The following is a 19,605-nucleotide window of genomic DNA, read 5'->3' on the forward strand; positions in this document are numbered from 1 at the left end:
CCATCAATCCACTCAAGCAATAGACTTTCCATTTTATCCATTATTGGATGCTGACTAAGAGAGACCACTTTGCTATGAGCAGAACCAATAATAAACATCGGCAGCTTTCAAGATTCTTTCTCTCTGCGTATAAATAGTGTGAGTGGTGGATGCAGGCAAGTTCAACACGCGAACAACTTCGTTACTTCATTCACCACAATCTAAACACTTAATTATGTCTAGTTTTACGCTAAGTGTAACACCCTTACGAGCTCTTTTAGGCTTTTCCGATACCTTAGAACTCATCTTGCTAACGGATGCACAAAATAAATCAAGATAAAGCACGTGTTTAAGCAACGCCAGCTAGAATGCAGTTTCGGGGGAGGAGCTTGGCTGTTCAGACGTTCGAACGTTAGCTTTACGACACCTCGCTATTATGAAAGATCTACATTAGTTACCTGTTTTCGCTAACAGAAGGTGTTTTCACTGTTACTGCCTTTTTTCGTAACAGTGAAAACACCTTCTGTTAGCGAAAACAGGTAACTAATGTAGATCTTTCATAATAGCGAGGTTGTCGTAAAGCTAACGTTCGGAAAACGGGGGCCATCTGTAATCCTATCCAATTTTCCAAGTGCAGCCAGTGGTATATTTTCACTCAAGACAAATACATATCAACCTCAATTCGTTTAATTTTTTTTTTAAATTAGCTGTTCAATGCAGAACATCATTGGCCCATCCATCAAAAGCAGAGGTTTACTAATCAAGCTTGTTGAACCACAGAAAACCAGAGTGCTAATAGAAGTCATTCGCTCACTACAGTTGTGCAACGGAGTAGAATGACCCAATGTCTCTACTTCCCTGCTTCCCCAAAGCACTGAATATTATTTATTTAGAGAGAAAAGTAAGAACCTGGTGGCATGGTGCGAAGACAATAATCTATCCCTCAACGTCAGCAAGACGAAGAAATTGGTTGTTGACTTCAGAAGGAGTAGCAGACCGCACGGCCCAATTTGTACCGATGGTGCGCAAGTGGAACAGGTCAAAAGCTTTAAGTTCCTCGGGGTCAATATCACAAATGACCTGACTTGGTCCAACCAAGCAGAGTTCACTGCCAAGAAGGCCCACCAGCGCCTTTACTTCCTGAGAAAACTAAGAAATTTGGCCTGTCCCCTAAAACCCTCACTAATTTTTATAGATGCACCGTAGAAAACATTCTTCCAGGGTGCATCACAACCTGGTATGGAAGTTGTCCTGTCCAAGCCCAGAAGAAGCTGCAGAAGATCGTGAACACAGCGCAGCACATCACACAAACCAATCTTCCGTCCTTGGACTCGCTTTACACTGCACGCTTTCGGAGCAGTGCTGCCAGGATAATCAAGGACACGACCCACCCAACCAACACACTTTTTGTCTCTCTTCCCTCCGGGAGAAGGCTCAGGAGCTTGAAGACCCGTATGGCCAGATTTGGGAACAGTTTCTTTCCAACTGTGATAAGACTGCTGAATGGATCCTGACCCGGATCTGAGCCGTACCCTCCAAATATCCGGACCTGCCTCTCGGTGTTTTTGCACTACCTTACTTTCCATTTTTCTATTTTCTATTCATGATTTATAATTTAAATGTTTATATTTACTAATTTTTACTATTTTAATATTTTTAATATTTAATATTTGTAATCCAGGGAGCGGGAAGCGCAGAATCAAATATCGCTGTGATGATTGTACGTTCTAGTATCAATTGTTTGGCGACAATAAAGTATAAAGTATTTTCAAAATGAATAAACTTGCTAGTCTGTAATTTGGAAATCCTCACAATATCCTCAAATATAAGGTATGGCTACCCTCTCCATGTGATAGTGCATCACTCCACACTTCAGAATCAGGTTTATTATCACTGGCATGTGATGTGAAATTTGTTAACTTAGCAGCAGCAGTTCAATGCAATACATAATCTAGCAGAGAGAGAAAAAAATAATAAATGAAATAAAACATAATAAATAAACAAATCAATTACCTATATTGAATAGATTATTAAAAATGTGCAAAAACAGAAATACTGTACATTTTAAAAAGTGAGGTAGTGGCCAAAGCTTTAAAGTCCAATTAGGAATCGGATGGCTGAGGGGAAGAAGCTGTTCCTGAATCGCTGAGTGTGTGCCTTCAGGCTTCTGAACCTCCTACCTGATGGTAACAGGGAGAAAAGGGCATGCCCTAGGTGCTAAAGGTCTTTAATAATGGACGCTGCCTTCCTGAGACACTGCTTCCTAAAGATGTCCTGGGTACTTTGTAGGATAGTGCCCAAGATGGAGCTGACTGGATTTACAACTTTCTGCAGCTTCTTATGGTCCTGTGAGTAGCCCCTCCGTACCAGGCAGTGATGCGGCCTGTCAGAATGCTCTCCATGGTGCAACTATAGAAGTTTTTGAGTGTATTTGTTGACATGCCAAATCTCTTCAAACTTCTAATAAAGTATAGCTTCTTTATAACTGCATCGATATGTTGGGACCAGGTTAGATCCTCAAAGATCTTGACACTCAGGAACTTAAAACTTCTCACTGTCTTCACTTCTGATCCCTCTATGCGGATTGGTATGTGTTCCCTCGTCTTACCCTTCCTGAAGTCCACAATCAGCTCTTTTGTCTTACTGACGCTGAGTGCCAGGTTGTTGCTGTGGCACCATTCCACTAGTTGGCATATCTCACTCCTGTATGCCCTCTCGTCACCACCTGAGATTCTACCAACAATGGTTGTATCGTCAGCAAATTTATAGATGGTATTTGAGCTATGCCTAGCCACACAGTCATGTGTATACAGAGAGTACAGCAGTGGGCTAAGCACACACCCCTGAGGTGTGCCAGTGTTGATCATCAGCAAAGAGGATATGTTATCAACAATCCACACAGACTGTGGTCTTCCGGTTAGGAAGTCGAGGATCCAATTACAAAGGGAAGTACAGAGGCTCAGGTTCTGCAACTTCTCGATCAGGATTATGAGAATGATGGTATTAAATGCTGAGCCATAGTCAATGAACAGCATCCTGACGTAGGTGTTTGTGTTGCCTGGGTGGTCTAAAGCCGTGTGAAGAGCCATGGAGAATGCATCTGCCGTTGATCTATTGTGACGATAAGCAAATTGCAATGGATCCAGGTCCTTGCTGAGGCAGGAGTTCAGTCTAGTCATAACCAACCTCTCAAAGCATTTTGTCACTACATGTGAGAGTCGATAGTCGTTAAGGCAGCCCACATTATACTTCTTTGGCACTGGTATAATTGTTGCCTTTTTGAAGCAGGTGGGAACTTCTACCTGTAGCAGTGAGACCATCTCCTATAATTCAGCTTCTGTGTTGGCCAGCAATTTTTGACTCAAATGCATGACATACCTTTGAACTCACAAAAAACTACCTGAGATAAACCAAGAAGAGGAGGTCTATCTACTCCACAGGTCCATGAACTGTGCATATGCAAAATATACACAAGTTATTTCTGACACCAGATAAAGTCTCTTCCCTGCTCCTTTAGTAAATACCATAACCACCTAAACCTCTGGCTGCTTTAAACTAACAGCCATTTTAATGCATGACTGAACTCTATCAATCATTTGCCTAGGCAGCTCTTCCTGCAGAAACCTCACATAACAGCTTTGATGTGAAGTTGAAGCCTTCAGACCAGAAGGCCTTGTTGTGCTTCACAAAATGGTTGCACCATCAAGACCCCTAGTACAATTCATGAACTAATAGAGTAGATTAAAAAAGACTGCTAAAAGAATACATGGTCAGTAGATCAAGCACAAGATGGACCATTAAATGGAATCACAGAACTCAGAATTTCTGTGACTGACCCAGGTTTTTCACTTACCAAGGGCTAGCAGTAGGGAAACAAAAAGTATGGCTCAACATATAATTCCCCATATAGAAAATCAATGAACTTGACTCCAGCTCTTAATTGTTATCGAAATCCATATTCCTTGAAAAGACAGTAAAAAGGCTCTGTTCGTCATAATTAAATATTATGCCACGAACCTAAACACCAACATCATCCTATTCAGTAAAGAGGGGAAAAATTAAGTAGGTGGCAGAAGAACTAAAACTTTCCCCCACAGTGAAATGCAAATTTGAGTAATTCCACACCCAGGTTAATATATGCAATAAGTTAAAATGTTGCCTGTAAAAAGTTTAGTACCAATATCCTACAGCTGATCCTACATCCTTATCTTACAACAACAAATCCTCCAGATTATCAAATGCCATACTGCAGACAATTATAAAATTAATCTTTTAGAAATTTTTATAATTAGAGTCTCCTGCAAGATGGTGGCAGTTGAATCAGATTTTTCATCTAGGGATGAAACTTAAGCCAAACAAAAAATCACTGGAGTGGTGCGAGGGGAATAAACTGTGTTCCTGGCATGACACGACACTTGTAATTCATCCAACTTTCAGGAATTAAAACAACTGCCAGCAATTTCCCAGGATTACAAGGAAAACCTTTAAATATGTAAACATTTTTTTTAAAAAGTGAAATAGATCTCGTCACAATTCACAAAAAGATCAGTAGATTTTTTGTAAGAGCATTAAAACTCATTAAATCTGAGGTTTAATGAGAAATCACATCAGCAACTTCACTCCTGCACAACAAATGTATGCACACAGATATTCTATATTAAAATGCATTGCTCTTCAACTTTTTTCTATTCTAAAAGTGCTTCATAAACAAACTGCAATAGTGATGATTAATAATCTAATGTAGTCACACTTAACTTCAATAAAAATTTCCAAGTAAAGTTCAAGCAGAAAACTAACATCACACTGCCATCATACACCAAAAAAAAACAGGTCAGACTTTAGCTTAAAGTGTAAGCAATTAACTTCTTTCACTTACTGGCTAGGGAAGAATTCAGCAGCATTTTGGGCACAAATCTCAGCATTATAGTTTCACAAAGCGCTTTGATAGGACTAGTCCTACAGAAAGGCAAAGACAGATTGCATGAGTGATGCAGCGCATTAGCAGAATTTTTCAACCTCCAGGGACCAATCCAACCAGGGCTGTGAATATAAAAGCTCAGTAAGCAAAAGGACCAAAGCATTATCTTTAATTATTTATTATAGAAAAGGCCATACAGTGCTGCTCTAGGAAATGGGTAAGCATTACCACAGGGCTGCAAAGCACAACCTTTCAAAACAGAGGTGAGCAAAACAGAAAGCTTCATGCTACTGGTAACTGCAACTAAAGGAGAACAAAATGAAAAAATGATCTACTCGCGCCTTCCCCTTTACAATTCACTTATCCAACAAAAGTATGCAAGATTCATACTTAAATGCAGTATGTAAATAAACTGAAACTCTTGCCAAAAAATGACAAAGAATCTCTTGATAAAACCTAGGATAAGAATGAATACTTTTAAATGTATACCACAGAAATCACAGGTGAATAGTCAGAGGGCCTATGCAAGTCACAAACGAATTCAAACACATGCATAAATCTTGCTCAATTTCAAAATTAAAATAATATTTCTCACCAGATTTATGCACACGTCCTCATGGATAGAATTTCAGAAACAGAATACATATCAGCATTCCTTAACGTTCCACTGCAGCTGTCACAGGCAGGTGGAAGCTACAGACACCCACATCTTGCAGCAGTTCCAGCATGTTTATAAACTGTAGTCAGATAACCTAGAGACAAGCCCGCAGCAGATCTTCTATCATGGCCCAGATACAGGCTGATCAGCACAGCCCAGAGAAGTCATGATGAAACAGATGCAAGACAGACAGTGATAGCTACAATGCAAGGTCAAGCTAAGGTAGCCCAGCCACAAAACAACCTTAGTTTTGCTGTACCTCACCTAAAGAACAGAATTTGTAAACAATTCTGTCACTTTTTTTGACCAACTGACAACGCCTAATTTCCCATCTTTCCAGAAATTAATGGGTCTTGAACCGCTTCATCCTTCACTGGAAATATTCCACAATTCTACAAATGCCCAAGTAATACACTACCAAGCTCCTTATCACAACTCCTCTAAACACAGCAGCGTAGCAGCTAGTGTAATGATTTCAACTCAGGGCATTTTGGAGTTCAATTCCTAATCTGTTCTGTAAGGAGTCTCTGTATGCCCTCCCCATGGAATGCTTGGGTTTCCTTCAGTCCTTCAGTTTCCTCCCGCAGTCCGAAGACTTACTGGGTAGGTTAATCGATTTTCGTAAACTGGTTAGGGTTAATTGGGTTTGTTAGGGGATGCTGGGGCAGCGTGGCTCAAAGAATCTACTCCATGCTGTATTGCTAAATAAATCTTTATCCTCTTTCTCTGTGCACTATTCTTGTTTGTTATTTGACCACGCCAAAGACCTCCCTTCTACTATCTCTCTCCTTTCTCTCCATTTTAAAACCTATTCATATCTAATGTCCCAGGTTCTGACAAAAGTTCATTAAGCTGAAATAGAAACTGTTCCTCACTCACGGATGCTGCTTAGAAACATAGAAACATCAAAAACCTACAGCACAATCCAGACCCTTCGGCCCACAAAGCTGTGCTGAACATGTCCTTACCTTAGAAATTACCTGGGGTTACCCATAGCCCTCTATTTTTCTAAGATCCATTCATCCATCCAGGAGTGTCTTAAAAGACCCTATCATTTCCACCTCCACCACCACCATCGGCAGCCCATTCCACGCACTCACCACTCTCTGCGTAAAAAAAAACTTACTGCTGACATCTCCTCTGTACCTACTTCCAAGCACCTTAAAACTGTGCCCTCTCGTGCTAGCCATTTCAGCCCTGGAAAAAAGCCTCTGACTATCCACACGATCAATACCTCTCATTATCTTGTACATCTCTATCAGCTCACCCATCCTCCATCACTCCAAGAAAAAAGGCCAAGTTCACTCAACCTATTCTCTTAAGGCATGCTCCCCAATCTAGGCAACATCCTTGTAAATCTCCTCTGTACCCTTTCTATGGTTTCCACATCGTTCCTGTAGTGAGGCGACCAGAATTCAGTACAGTACTCCAACTGGGGTCTGACCAGGGTCCTATATAGCTGCAACATTACCTCTCGGCTCTTAAACTCAGTCCCACGATTGATGAAGGCCAATGCTCCTTATGCCTTATTAACCAGAGTCAACCCGCACAGCAGCTTTGAGTGTCATTTCATATTCAGTAGTGCATTTTACTCCTACAAGATATGGATAACAATATTTCAAGTCTATGACTTTTAGAACCAACAGCACAACAGAATCCATGATAGGCCAATGAAATGAACAAAATACATGATCAATCAGGATTTCACTAAATGGCAAAATAAGACCACGCACAAGGACCCACAGAGTTAATTTTAGTCAAGTGAGTTTTAATTATGAATGTGAAATGTATATGGTTTATTTCACATATACCCTTTCCCAAACTTTCAACAACAGTCCAATAATCTGGCACTGTTGTGGTTTTGGTGGTGCTGAATAGGTAGATATTCCAGTATTGTGAATATTATTCCCTATTATCACACTTTTAATTAAATGATGTGTTTAAAGGAAGCATGGGGGGGGGGGGGGAGCACCCATCACCTGCAATCTTGTACTCCTTCCTCACCGCCCCCACCTTCTTATTCTGGCTTATCCATTCCAGTTATGACAATGGGTCTTGGCCCAAAACCCAAAACACTGACTGCTTATCCCTCTCCATAGATACTGCATGACTTGCTGAGTTCCTCCAGCATTTTGTGTGTGTTGCTCAAGATTTCCAGCATCTACAGAATCTTGTGTTTATTGGGGGGGGGGGGGAGGGGGGGAGAGGGAGAAGGACTGGTACAGTTTAAAGGGAATACCGGAAATGAAAAGCCCAAGTGGCTTTAAAGGAGTGTAAGCAACAGTACCATTATCCAGCGAGCTAGGTGTTGAATCACTAGTTATTCCAAATCTTTGGATTGTGGACTATAAAAGTTTGACAGCAGTCAAAAACAAGTGTGAATGAATACAAATCACAGAAGCACAAGAAGCCATTTAACCCTTCATATCTATACTGATTGAGAAAACACTCTCCAACCAATAATTAGCATTCATTCCTAAAGATCAGGACCCTTCAATAACTGTTGTGTATGATGGTGTCTGTTCCACCACATTTTGCTCTACATCTCCTTACCACCTCTGAATGACTGATCCTTATACCAATTACTTTAATTCTATGTTGCTGGGTTATTCATAACTAATACTCACTTTACCTTGAAAACACTCATCACAAATAAGAAAATAAGTCATACAAGCCAGTTTAGGTTGAACTCAATATTTTTAATCTAAGCATCAAAACAAATGTCAAAGCATCCTCCTAAGCAAACTTTTATCACCAACTGACCTTCCAATTTCATCCTTACACACCACAATGTTTACAAGTTTCTCTGACATCTTCTCCCAGCAACCCTGTCAAGCTAAACTGAGTTACATTCCATAATCCCAAATCTAAGTTCCACGAAGCATTACATGATGAGCTCAGAAGTTCTCAATCATAACACTGAGACAAAACAAAACCACTGCATTAGTCACTGTGTAAACATATTTTTGTTATGAACCTGAAATCTCTATTCTTAACATCTGTAGCACAGTGACTGTAAAGATGATTTTAATGGGAAAAATATCAAAAATGTCCAAGTCTGGCAATGTCCTGAGATTCAAACTTTAACCCCTGCTAATCCTCGGGTTGAAACAGCTACCACATTCAGTTCCAAAATTTACACTTTCACACTAACCTCAATTTTGATCAATGACATGGTTCATTTGAGATTGAATCTAAAATGAGTCCAAGGTTTCTCAAAATTGAAAAATAACAAATCCAAGGCAATCAGTTTAAGTCTCAACAAGAAATACTGGGTGCCAGTTGTTTCATCATGTTCAGCTGCTTGCTGCCCCGTGACTTCAACATCCTGCTCAATTCAAAGCCACTTTCACTATATTGCACCTTTAATGCGTGCCCACTTCCCAAAAATTCTAAAGCATGGTTACCTGCAATAATCGGTGCACAATTTATCTAAACATTTATTGGTCTTCACAGGGCAGATCCTCAAAAAGGTCTACGTCAATCAAATTAAGGTTTACTATCACTGTCTTTATGACGTGAAATTTGTTGTTTTGCAGCAGTGCAAAGACATAAAATTACTATAAATTTCAAAATAAATAGTGCAAAAAATCAAGGAATAATGAGGTAGTGTTCATGAACCATGCAGAAATCTCATGACAGAGGGGTAGAAGTGGCTCCTGAATCATTCAGTGTGGGTCTTCAAGCTGCTGCACCTCTGCTGCCTTGATCCTAATCCTGCACAAAATCCTATACACCCTTTACAATCACTAGCTTGTTAGTTCACCCTATGATTCAACTTTTAATTTTTCATCAACCTTAAATTCCCTCTGCAACATATCCTATACATCAACTTCAGTCTTCAATGTTGCCACCAAATATTTTCCCTTAATATTATTCTTATCCTAAATGGCTACATTTGTGCTACATCCATTCCCCACCTTTTGGAATTCTTCTCCCAAACCTGTCAAACTTGTTTCACCCAGGTTAGTTTCAACTAGTTCCAACAACATCAAATTCCTACACTGTGGAACAATCTGAGAAGTCTGGTTAAATGCTACACCTTTTTTCACTCCCACAGGTAAAGTTGGGATTTTCTGATCAATTTTTCCTCAAAGTTCCCAAAAACATACACAAAAACAAATATTCAGGATTGTTTAAAATTTTAAAAACTACAAGTGCCAGAAATGTGGGGTGGGGGGAGAAAAACAAAGAAATGCTAGAAAAACTCAGCATATCAGGTCACGTCTGTGGGAACAGAAAAAGAGTCATCGTTTTAGGTCTAAGACTCCTCATCAGAACCAGGGAAATTCATTTGTTCAAAAGGAGCAAAGTTAAAAAAAACTTTACAGAAATTAAGCCAGAATCTCAAATTGCAGAGAACCATGCACACTCTGCGTAAAGATCATAATGTGGCAGATGTAATGAATGTGCCTGGCCACCTCAAAGAGTCAGGAAGCAAATAATCACCAATCTGTGGAATACAGAAAAGCTTTTTAGAAAACATTAAACAACCTTGGCTGTCCTTTCGACTGAAACACCCCCATACAAAAGTTTTTTTAAAAACTTTTTCATAGCTTGAACCGAACAGCTTGTGAATCGAGACATTTGCCTGCACATTAATTTCACCAACAACCCCAACTGGAGTGCTAACTTGTCTCAAACAAGAACTGGAAAACCCTCAAAAACATCAGTTTACTAAAGACCAAAACGTAGGAGCAGAATTAGGCTACTCAGCTCATCAAGTCTGCTCCACCATTCCATCATGGCTTATTTATAACCCTCTCAATCCCATTCTCCTGCCTTGTCCCCATAACCTTTGGCACCCTGACTAATCAAGAGCCTACCATCCATCCTCCGCTTTAAATACACTCAATGACTTGGCTTCAACAGCTGTCTGTGACAATGAACTCCACAAATGCAGCACCCTTTGGCTAAAGAAATTCCTTCTCAACTGTTACAGATGGACATCCTGCGGTTGTAGCCTCTGATCCCAAACTCACCCACTATAGCAGGGGCTCCCAACCCGGGATCCACAAACCCCTCGGTTAATGGTAGGGGTCCATGGCATGATAAGGGTTGGGAACCCCTGCACTACAGGAAACATCCTCTCCACATCCACTCTGTCCAGGCCTTTCAATATTTAACAGGTTTCAATGAGACCCCCCCTCCACCCCATTCATCTAAACTCCAGCAAGTACAGGCCCAAAGCCATCAAATGCTCATACAATAACCCTTTCATTCCTGGAATCATTCTCGTGAACCTCCTCTGGACCCTTTCCAATGTTAGCATTTTTTGCTCACAATATGCAAGCTGTGGTCTGACCAATGACTTAGCATCACATCCCTGCTCTTATATTCTAGTCCTCTTGAAGTGAGCATTAACATTATATTTGACTTCCTTACCACCAACTCAACCTACAAGTTAACCTTCACAGAATCCTGCACAGGACTCCCAGTCCCTTTGCATCTATGGTTTTTGAATTTTCTCCCCATTCAGGAAATATTCAGCATGGTTGATGTGGTCTTTCAGTTGATTCTGTTACTGTTATTATTCTATGGATTTATTGAGTATGCCCGCAAGAAAATGAATCTCAGGGCTGCATATGGAGACATACACGTACCCTAATAAACTTACATTGAACTTCCCTATACTGTATTCCACCTGCCACTTTTTTGTCCATTCTCCCAATGTCCAAGTCCTTCTGCAGACTCCTTGCTTCCTCAGCACTACCTGCCCTTGTATCTTCCACCTATCTTCGTATCATCTGCAAACTTGGCCACAAAGCCATCAATTCTGGCATCTAAATCAATGACACATTACGTAAAAAGAAGTGATCCCAATACTGACGCTGCGGAACACCACTTATCACCAGCAGTCAACCAGACTCTTTATTCTTTATTCTCATTCTTTGGTTCCTGACAGCTAATCTTCTATCCATACTACTATCTTCCCTGTAATACCATGGGCTCTTATCTTGTTAAGAAGCCTCAAGTGCAACAGACTCCAGCCCTACTATGCATGCTGCTTGGGAGAGTGAGAGAAAAGTTTGGTCTGTCGTGTTCTTTTGCTCTGTTTTAAATTTTGGAGGTGGCTGCTTATACAACTTGTGTTTGGTCTCCTTACAGAGGCTGCAAAATACTCTTTTTCCGGCCTATCGCTTGTTTTGGGTGGCCGATTTTTTCCCCTTTGCATAAGCAGTTCGCTAGCGGTAAAAGAAGGGCTTAGTTGTTTTAGACGAAAAGGCAAGCTGATAATTAGATGGTGGTGAAGTTGTTGTCGGCCTCATAAGGCAGGACCAAGAGTCACTCTGTGGTATAGTTTACTGGTGAAGGAAGTGAATCGAACAGGGAACACAAATTTAGAAAGTCTGGGGAAGGTCCAAGCACACGTTAGTTGCTATCTGGTACAGCAGAAGCAAAGTAGGAATAGTAGTATAAATAATAGTTTACTTTTAAGAATTTAAATTGAATACAATCACTTAATCTTCAGTAGCTCACCCTCCCCCTCCCCACCACAAAAGTATAATAACGCAGTCTTTGCAATGTCAGTTATGCCTTACGTTCAGATTCACAGAAACTTGCTCACCTCAAGAGTTCATATGTGAGAAATGTCAGCTAATCCAACACCCCAGGAACAAGGTGGCTAAATTTGAGGATAGCTGACCTGCAATGTTGTAGACAATTGGCAGATCTGCTCCAGATGTCCTTCAGGGAGATAGTGTGCACCCCAATAGAGCCACGGGTTGAGACTCCAGACCAGAAAGAAAGAGACGTGGGTGACCATGAGAAGTTAGTGCAGGGTAAGAGCCCAGGGGTATCAAACCCAGAGTTGGAAACGTCTAACTACTTTGAACACCAAGCGATTTGACAACAACCATTGAAACTTTTGAGGTGGGAGGCAGGGCAGAGGAGCCCCACAGGACCCTCTCTAATCCTAAACCTAAATGCTGTAGGCCATATGAAAATATGACAGCTATAATCAAGAGGGAAATTCGGATTGCCAAAAGGCAGGTTGAGAAGAATATTGCTGCTAATGCTAAGATTAACCCCAAGAGATTTTTTCAATACTTTCATAGTAAAAGAAAAATCAAGGAGGAAGTTAAGTGTATTAGGAATAATAGTGGGGTATTAAATTATGCACAGAAGGGCATAGCGGATACTCTTAACTCATACTTTGCTAAAGTATTCACCTGCGAGGATTTTAGCAATATGCCAGTAAGTATAGAGAAAAATAAGCTTGTTTAAAGTGACTGAGACATCTTAGAAAGTGATGTCCTTCTTCAGCTGAAAAGGCTGGAAGTTAATAAATCTCCAGAGCCAGACAACATATATCCAAGGGTACTTAACGAGGTCTGTGATTATATTTACAAACCCCAAACATGTATCCTTCAAAAGTCATTGAAGACTGCCAAAATCCCCAAGGACTGAAAATGGGCTAATGTTGTTGCAGTATATAAGGGTGACGCACTGAGCCTGGTAACTATTTACCAGTAAGCTTAATGTGTATTGCAGGCAAGGTAATGGAAACAACAATAAAGAATGAGATGGAAAAGCAGCTGATAAGAACAAGCATGTTAGCAGAAAGCCAGCATAGGTTCAGAAAGGGGAAATCATGTCTTACTAATATGCTGGAGTTCTATGAAGAGGCAACTAACATTTATGATAATACAGTGATATCATTTACTTGGACTTTCAGAAGGTTTTTGACAAGGTACCCCCACAATAGGTTAATAATCAAATTACAAGAGGCAGTGATTCAGGGTAAGCTGTGCGAATGGGTGCAGAATTGGCTCAAAAACAGAAAATGAGTAGTGGTGAGAGGATAATTTTCACACCTAGATGTTAAAAGAGTGATTCCACAGGGATCAGTTCTGGGGTTGCTGCTGTTTTTAATTTACATTAATGATTTGGGTAAGCACATCACAAATAAACTAAAGTTTGCAGATGACACAAATTAGGGGGACAGGCTGCTAACATTCAGGCAGCAGAATCAATACAGTTAGATCTAAACAAAATCCAGATTTGGGCAGATAAATGGCAGGTGAAATTTAAAGTAAATGCAAAGTATTACATATAGGAAGTAGAAGTATTAGATAAAAATATACAATGGGGTCTTGAAAGTGCACTGTATGAAAAGGATTTGTGAGCCCTGGTAGACTCATCACTATCAACAGAGGCAATTAAGAACGCTAATAGAATGTTGGGCTATGTAATGCACTCAGTGGAGTTCAAGAGACGTTCTCCTTAAGCTGTATAATGTGCTTGAGGCCACACCTTGAATACTGTCAAGATGGCACCAGCAAACGATTCCTAGGGTGACATCTTCCAAATAGCAAATCTCTTTAATTACTCCACTTTTTCTAAACTTGCTTGTTCTTTTAGTATTGTTTGTGTTACGGAAACCATCGGAGCCTGTGATGTGCAGTTTGGAACTCGATCAAATGATCTAGCACTCTGCTGTGTCCGGAGAGCTGCCTCATGGAGAACCAAGGCCCAAAAAGGACCGAGAACACAATCTGGTAAAGACCAGGAACATGATGTGGGGTCATGAACGACTCCATCTTGAAGCAGCAAGGAATATTGAAGCATTGAGATGAATGCAGAGGGAGTCAGTGATCGCTCCCAAAGGAAACTACCGAGGTGATTGCAGAGGCAACCAGCGATCGCTCCCAACAGAGGCCACCGGGGCATTCAGATGAGGTGCAAGTTCTGAGTCACAGCAGGACTGATCAATGCTCTGAGATTTATGTAATTGGACTGTACTTTATATTGGACTCCTTCGGTTTTTTGGCATTTTCTTTCTTGTGACTGACTGGTGGTTGATGATCTGTTAGTTCTTTGTGCGTGTGTTGGGGGGGGGAGAATCATCAGGAGTTTTGATGCTACTGTCAGTGTTCTTTTTTGTAAGTGAGGGGATCATTGTCACTGTTTTTTTTCTGCATGGGAGGAGTTGGGGATTTGTTACTATTGTTGCTGTTTTTCTTCTGCGAGTGAGGGGGTCAGGGAATGTTATTATCACTTTATTCCTGCAGGGGAGGGGATGGAGATTTGTTGTTATAGTCATTTTTTTCCTGCGGGGGGGGGGGCTTTGGGTTTCCTGAGTTTTGTTCCTTTTTCTGTTTTCTGAGCTGGAGGAGAGGGTTGATGTACAGTATTTCTGTCTTTCGTGGCTATCTGGAGAAGATAAATATCAAGAGTTGCATTGTACATGCATACTTTAACAATAAAATGGACATTTGAACCTTTGAACTCTGGGGTTTAGTCCATCTGGTCCAGGTGACTTATCTGTTCTCAGACCTTTCAGCTTCCCAAGTACCTTCTCCTTAGCAACTACACTCACTTCTGCCCCCTGACACTCCCAAATTTATAGCATACTGCTAACGTCTGACACAAATTACTTAAGTTCATCCGTCATTTATTTGTCCCCCATTACTAACTCTCCAGCATTATTTTCCAGCAGTCCAATATCCATTTTCACCTCTCTTTTACTCTTTATATATCTACAAAAACCTTCGGCATCTTCTGATATTTTTGGCCAGCTTACCTTCATATTTCATCTTTTCACTAATTATGTAATTTTTAATTGCTTCCTGGTGGTTTTTAAAGTTTCCCAATCCTCTAATTTCCCACGGATTTTTGCTGTATTACATAGCCTCTCTTTTGCTTTTATGCTGACTTTGACGTCCCTTGTCACCCACAATTTCCTCATCCTTTCTTTAGAAAATTTCATCTTTGGAATGTATCTATGGAATGTATCTTTGGAATGTACCTTTGGAATGTACCTTACGAATTGTTCCCAGAAATTTCAGCTATTACTCTTCTGCCATCATCCACGCTAGTGTCCCCTTCCAATCAACTTTGGCCTGTTCCTTTCTCACGCCTCGGTAATTCCCTTTACTCCACTGATACATTTGACTTCAGCATCTCCTTCTCAAACTACAGGATTAATTCTAGCATATTATGATCACTAAGGGTTCCTTTACCTTAAGCTCCCTAATCAAATCTGGGCGATTACATAACACTCAGTCCAGAATTGCCCTTCCCTTTGTGGGATCAACCACAGTCTACTCTAAAAAGTCTACTCTAATAGGCATTCTACATATTTTCTCTCCTTGGATCCAGCACAAATCTGATTTGTCCAATCTATCTACATACTGAACCGCTACAGAAAAACACAAAAACACACACACACACACACCCCTCCCTACTATAACATTTCCCTTATTACATGCCTTTTCAATTTTCCATTGACACTTATATCCCACATCCTGGCCACTGCTCAGGGGCCTGTATACAACTTCCATCAGGGTCTCTTTACCCTTACAGTTTCTTAACTCTATGCTCAAGGATTTTACATCTTCTGATACTATGTCACCCCCTTCTAAGGATTTGATTTCTTTTTTTTTAACCAGAGACACCCCACCCCCTCTGCCTACCTGCCTGTCCTTTCAATACAAGGCACATCCTTGGATGTTAAAGCTCACACCTAGGATCTTCTTTCAGCCACAACATCATACCCAATCTCTAACTGCACTACAAGGTCATCTACCTAATTCAGTACACTGCCTTCATTCAAATACAACTCAGTCCTGTATTCATCAATGTTTTTCAATTTTCCCATGTTACACTTTACTTCATCCCACTGACTGCAATTTTGCCCTATCAACTGCCTGTTCTTCCTCAGTCCCACTATACACTGTATCAACTTATATACCAACTGTCTCATCCTCAGCCCTATCACTCCGGTTCCCAGAGAAAACTGTTAGCAATACATTAGAAAATTAAGTACACATACTGAAACAATCCTTTCACACACATACCTTTCCCCCTTTGCCCTAGATACCCCAACCCACCCATCCCCAACATCAATTTGATCAAACAGAACCTTTAAGTAAGGTTTTAGAAATTTAAGACTCTGACTGTGCATACTTCTTGTATGCACAGAGCTTGAAATTAAAGGGAAAATATATTACATTAAATCTTGATTCAAAGTTTATCAATTTCTACCTCCAATTATGGTACGGAACAATAGCTGAAGCCTTTACTTAAGTTACAGCAGAGATTACCCCCTTAAATTCAACAGTCAATATCAAAAATAATAGAACAAGTAATGGGCTAAAATATAAACATCTTGGCATAGTGTTATCACTTAAATATAAACAATTCAATTATAAAAAGGCTGCAACCAAAAAAAACATGCGGTAAGCAGTGAAAACCAAACAACCCACACTTTAAAATATACTTGCATACAGAACAAAGCCACCCTGTGCATGCCATGACACCTCAACACCAAACACAAATGTTGATTCAGGTGTTAGTTTTGCTGTGCCAAGCAGCACCTGAATTGCACCTCCAAACTGAGAATCAGGGAAGCTGAGCTGGAAAAAAGCAGCCAAGCTAAAGCTTATTTTGAATTATTCATAGATCATACGGGCAAATGTAACATCACATTTTTCCAAACTGTCCTTGATAAAGGTAGTGGAGAGCTGTCCTTTTGAACATCTGTAGATAAAGGGTTCCAGAATTTTCTGTCAGCAACAATGAGAGTTTAATATTTTTGAGACAGGACTGTGTGCAATTTCAAAGGGAATTTAGAAGTGCTGACATTCTAAATACACTTGTCATTCCAGATGGGAAACTTTATAGGTTTTCAGGTGTTATGGAGGTAACCTTGATGCAATGCATCTCCTCAATGGAAATTTTCACATTTGCTTTTCTCAGTAGGAAAAGTCAAATTAACACATCAAGAGATGCGTGGGAACAAGCGTCTAAAGCAACTTCCATTGAGTCACACTACACCCACTCTGAGCTGGAAGCATACAAATCCTCCCCCTATCATATTTCTATGAATATTCAAACATCCTGAACTAGATTCAGTCCTATTGTAGAAGTGCAGCCCATCACTTATTTGGTGAACTTCAATGCTAGTTACAAGCTCCTATTCCTGATCACTGCTCGGAGTCCTCAATTGGAAAATGCCCAAGTAAATGCCCAACAGGATTAAGTTCAGCTACTGGATCCTGAACAACTGTTACTATACAAGATTATACTCCAATGATAGTCAAGTATGGGGCAAAGTCTCCCTGTGAAACACATTTAACCACAGAACAGGAAAACAAACATCACTTGGGCTCTTTATAATGTGTGTATCATATATTGGAAAGAATAATTTAGAAAGAACAATATGAACCTGTGGCTAACCACGTCCTCACAAATATAAATGCTGTTGCAGCAAAATATTTGCCATCAAGTGGCCCAGTCACAGACTGAGGAAAGAAATGTTCCACTGACAAAAGCAAGCTAACCAATTCCCAATAAATGATAATTTCCAATGACGGGAAAGAATTGATAACCAACTTGGAACTGCACTGGCAGTTCCTGTAGCCTTCCTATCCTCACCTGTGCCAAACACAAAGTGGGCTCTTAACTCACTAATCCTTTACACCAAATTGCAAGACAGCAAAGTCCAAAGTGTAATATATCCAACCTTGAAAATAATGCAAAGCTGGAATGTAGCACAAGTTGCAAAGAACTAAGCAAATGAGAAGGCAAAAGGCAGATTGACTATAACATGGAAAAATGTGATTACTTACTCTGGTACAAAAAACAGAAATGCAGGGTATTCTTTTGAATGACATGACACTAAAAGGTACAGATGTTCCAAGGAATCTAGGCATTCTTAAATTTAGGTAACTAAAAGTTAACACGCAGATCCAGCAAATATTTAGGAAAACAATATTGGCCTTTATTGCAGGTGGATGAACACCAGGACGCTTGAAGAGACTGCACCTGAACTATTATGTACAAGCCTGGTCCTACCATGGACACAGGGATAGAGGAAGTGCAGTGATAATTCACCAGATTGGCACCTGGCACGTAGCCAGACTTGAATTTGTATGAATAAAATATGATTGCATTGTAGCATGAAATTCTTAAGGGAGTGGACAGAGTAGGTGCTGAGTTGATGCCTCCCTGGTTAGGGTTATCATAAACTCAAGAGTCAGACCTGGCAGAAGCGGGCTTTCTGACCACCATGTCCATGGTGATCTTTTGATCACCTACATCTATACCCTGTCATGCTTCCAGTCAAGATGGTGCCTGTGTACAATGCTCCCTCAGTCAATATTTTCTGGATAGGCACTTCTTTTGAATCTGTTTTTTGTCTTGAATGTGTTTCTGGAACTGTTGGTGCCTGCAATTCACAATTTGGAGATCATTTGGGTGATCTGATGCTTTGCTGTCTTCGAGAGGATTCTGGAAGGCAGCAAGCACAAGCCTTGAGGCAAAGAGGTTGCAGGACAAGGTAAGAGCTGAAGTTCGACTCCATTTCGCCAATTAAAGCGATGAGGGAGACTGAACATCAGGGCAAATGAGCAGAGCAAGTGCCAACTGCCTGCCTTCTGATTGCTGGCAGGATTGCTCTGCTGGCGAAGAGGAAGCTTGTGTGGCCCATTACTGTGCCTGGAGTCTCTCTCTTTCAATAATTTTGGAGGATATTCTCAAGGTTTTCTGCATTAATGGATTTGGACTGGACTTTTCCCCCCTTTTTTTTTTTTAAGTCTTATAGATTTTATATTCTGTGTTTTCGTCCTCTCAATTTTTTTGTGCACAGGGAGGAGGATTTGGGGGTTGATGCTCTTATTGCTGTTCTTTTTTGTACAGGGGTGGGGGGGGGGGTTTGCCATTTATCTCTGAACTGGCTTTCATGGTTTTTCTTTGGTTCGTGGCTATCTGGAGAAGAATCTCAGAGTTGTATACCGCATACATACTTTGATAATAAATGAACCTTTGAAACTTTCTGCCTATTAAAATGTCTACACACACAAGAAAATCTGCAGATACTGGAAATCCAAAGCAATACAATGCTGAAAGAACTCAGCAGGTCAGGCAGCATCTACAGAAAAGAGAAAACAGTCTTCGTTTCAATCCAAGACCCTTCATCAGGACTGGAAAGAGAAGTCAGAGCAATAAGGTGGGGGGAGGGGAGAAAGTAGTACAAGGTAGCAGGTGACAGGTGAAACCAGGAGAGGGGGAGGGGGTAAAATAAAAAACTGGGAAGTTGATTGGT

The 19,605-nt window shown here is 40.5% G+C and overlaps 1 protein-coding gene across 6 annotated transcripts in view; it reads right to left on the reverse strand.

Annotated features, from left to right (window-relative positions):
- Nucleotides 1–19,605, reverse strand: part of LOC140185133 (rho GTPase-activating protein 32-like) — a 583,009-nt gene that overhangs the window by 556,436 nt on the left and 6,968 nt on the right. The window contains exon 1 of one of the 6 annotated variants that reach the window (XM_072238470.1): nucleotides 4,856–4,874. The exons of the other annotated variants lie outside the window; for them this stretch is intronic. The gene's annotated coding sequence lies outside the window, so the exon portion shown is untranslated. Of the gene's footprint in view, nucleotides 1–4,855; nucleotides 4,875–19,605 lie in introns of those variants that run through there. 6 annotated transcript variants of the gene reach the window in all.

The sequence above is a fragment of the Mobula birostris genome, chromosome 20 (assembly GCF_030028105.1).
Source record: "Mobula birostris isolate sMobBir1 chromosome 20, sMobBir1.hap1, whole genome shotgun sequence".
Taxonomy (NCBI): Eukaryota; Metazoa; Chordata; class Chondrichthyes; order Myliobatiformes; family Myliobatidae; genus Mobula; species Mobula birostris.